Source organism: Salvia miltiorrhiza, unplaced genomic scaffold (genome assembly GCF_028751815.1).
Source record: "Salvia miltiorrhiza cultivar Shanhuang (shh) unplaced genomic scaffold, IMPLAD_Smil_shh fragScaff_scaffold_21, whole genome shotgun sequence".
Classification (NCBI taxonomy): Eukaryota; Viridiplantae; Streptophyta; class Magnoliopsida; order Lamiales; family Lamiaceae; genus Salvia; species Salvia miltiorrhiza.
Window position 1 is genome coordinate 349,624 of NW_026651446.1, and position 3,130 is coordinate 352,753.

The following is a 3,130-nucleotide window of genomic DNA, read 5'->3' on the forward strand; positions in this document are numbered from 1 at the left end:
GATATTTGATTATCTGTATTAGTACCCGTATCCGGTATAGGATAATGACATCCCCTTAAGGAGCTCAATAAGGTTTATTACGCTAAACCCTGCAGGTTGATTAAGTTCAGGCGTAATAATAAAGATTGAGTGGTACTGCTTAAGGAATTATTAAGAGATTAATTAATTTAAGCTGTCAGAGCTCTAATTAATTAATGGATGTCGGATATTTTAAATACGGAGATTTAATAAGTCTAAATACAAGCCCCGACTCATCACCGGCAATAAAGGGGTAAGTCAGTATCGGTTCTCTAGTGGAATGAACTGATATTTATAAATTAATTATGGTCTGGGCTGACCATAGATAAATTAATTTATTTGAGGCCCATCTTTATTCCTTGTATCTGGTCCCTGGGCTGGCCCAATGTCTCCTAGCCCAAGTAGGGCAGAAATCGCCTATCACAAAGAAAGAAGCGCCCCATACGTATTTAATTCTCTATTAAATACAGCTGTCAGCTCTCAGGAAAATACACTGATAAAAATTAGGGTTTTTGAGAGCAGAGGAGGCGCAGAAAAACGTGAGAAGCTTTTCTGTCTTGGGAATTTCCATAGCTCGTTGTCCATCCAACGTTGGGAATTGAGCGGGATACAGTCGAGAAGATCAGAGCTGGAGTCTGAATCATTCGACGCGATCATCAATCATCTGTGCATCCAATTCTCAAGTAAGTATCTCCTAACACCTAAGTGCAGCTGTTAAATTCATAGGAGCATGTTAGGAATTAATCGTTGTATGATGAATTAATAATAATCCAAGAAACGATCATCGGGCAATCGAGTATTAATTCAATTTAATATTCCTTCACTAACGGGCTATAGAAGTCTGGGGCGATAAAATGACACCAGGCCTGCCAGTGGGGTGGCATCCTATGTGGTAGTATCTGCATGGCCTGCTGCGCTGTGACTCCGTACTCCACGGCGTCTATCCACCTGTGGTGGAAACGGGCCAAGAACTCCCCAATAGTCTCATGGTGCTCTAAAGTACAATCGTAGAAAGCCTGTACTATATCGAATCCCTCTGCCATGCTATAAACAAAATAACAACTCTTGTTATTAAGTCAAGAATGACTTACTCGTTTATTTCTTAACAGCATACTTGCTTGTCTATCTTTTTCTACAATTCTCGTAATGTATTATGCACTTATCGTGTCTCTTTCTCAACTTATAAAACACTTTCTCATTAACTTGCTCAATTGCATATCTCATGCTCATAAGAAACTTTAACTTACTCAAATGCATATCTCATGCACATAAGTAACTTTAAACTCAATCAAATGCATATCTCATGCATATAAGTAACTTTAAAATTTTAACTTGCATACCTCGTCAAGCTGGCGGAGATGGGGTGTTGGCTCTTGTCAGTGACATAACTCTTTTAGTCTAAGACTCTAGCTTAGACTAATAACTCAATTGAGAAAAGACTCTATAAGGGATTATGCTCAGAGCAGACGAGCTGCTCTGATACCACTCTGTCGCAGCCCGATATAGCCAGTGATAGCGTATACCAAGTATCGTACGACTAATAAAAATAATCGTGAAAGAAATAGAATTTGCATCTTGTATTAGCGGAAGCATTTGCAATATACTCATTCTCAAGAAGGACTTTAAGACCAAATTAATTACTTGCTTGGTAAAACATAATTCGAGACTTAGCAAGGTTTGAAAGTATTTTCCCTTATGGGATATTACAGGCAACAACAAATTAAATAAAGAGATTCATCAGAGTTGTGCAGCGATGCGTTACTATATGTGTGAAGACATATAGCAGGGAGTTTAATAACTTATAGAGTCATAGCAATAAGATAAGCATGAGACATAGAAAGACACGGTCAACTGACAATTCCAACAGCCTTCACCCATCCTCGCGCCAAGCCAGACCTGCACATTTATAAATATATGCAGGGCTGAGTACCAAAAAGCACTCAGTGGACTCATGCCGGAAATAATTGAAATCTTGCTCTTAGAGCTATATGTCAATCTTGCCCTTTTCAATGCATCAACAGGATTTACATGAGATTTAAAATACCTGTTCACGTTTTTCTGTCATAAACTCATTTGCATCATCATAATAATATCATTAGTCTGCAGACATTATATTCACGGTATGTGCCAACTATGAGAACTCATATACATATATATACTAGGTGAAGAGAAGGAGGCCTCCTTCAAATCACCGTGACCGGCCGACTAGAGACGGCTCACGATCACCTCTGCGCACAAAACCTTTACTGTCATCTAGATCAGTCAAAGGCCGATATCTTGCATCATGATCATAATCATGTCTTTCATAGAGGCAACATACCATATCTCATTCTCATCAATAATATATATGGCAAGATGACAATTTTCATAATATGCATCAATAATGCTTCAACATGCTTCATTTTCATAGTACTCATCAATAATGCTTCATCATGCTTTATTTTCATAAGAATTTGCATTTGAACTCATTATCATGGTAGCTAGCCATAATAAAGTTAGAATAAAGCCCACCTGTCTCAGGAGTCGATGACGTAACGCTCGGGGTCGTACTAACGCCGGCCGTCACTCGAACCTTTAGTGGCGCACGTGTTTAGATTGCCATGTGACAAAATAAACTCTAGTTAGAAACTCATCTAACTCATATCTCATACTTAAGCTTAAACTTTCATCATGTGCTTAATCTCATCTTATAACTTCTCCACTATTTACCCAACTGGACTTCCCAATATAATCGGATATCTTATCCAATTAAAGGACTCTCAATCCTAGGCAAATAGCATTCAAAAATCACTTAATCATACATGCTTCAAATAATCACTTATTTCACATAATATGCATATAACTTATCTTAATAATCAAATGACTTAAAAGTCATTATATGAACTTGAAATCTTTTTCTTTGTGGGGAAAATCCCAAATATTCATATAAGCCTTGAAAAATATTTATAAAACTTTCTAGTAGCATTTTCATGTCATAATATGTTGTATAATTCCACCAAAACCCTTTAAAATTCTTAACACAAAATCTAAGTAAAATTTTCGGACCTTCCAGTTTACCATTCTGTTCTGTCTCGACTTTAACGAATAAACTGCTTTAACTCAGGCAATGTCC

The 3,130-nt window shown here is 37.3% G+C and overlaps 1 long non-coding RNA gene across 1 annotated transcript; it reads right to left on the bottom strand.

Moving 5' to 3' along the window:
* Positions 1–1,622: 1,622 nt before the first annotated feature.
* LOC131002823 (uncharacterized) lies at positions 1,623–2,677 on the bottom strand. Its single transcript, XR_009094429.1, has 2 exons — positions 2,530–2,677; positions 1,623–1,914 (listed from the first exon to the last, which is right to left on the bottom strand). It is a non-coding gene; the product is annotated as an uncharacterized LOC131002823 (long non-coding RNA).
* Positions 2,678–3,130: the final 453 nt, after the last annotated feature.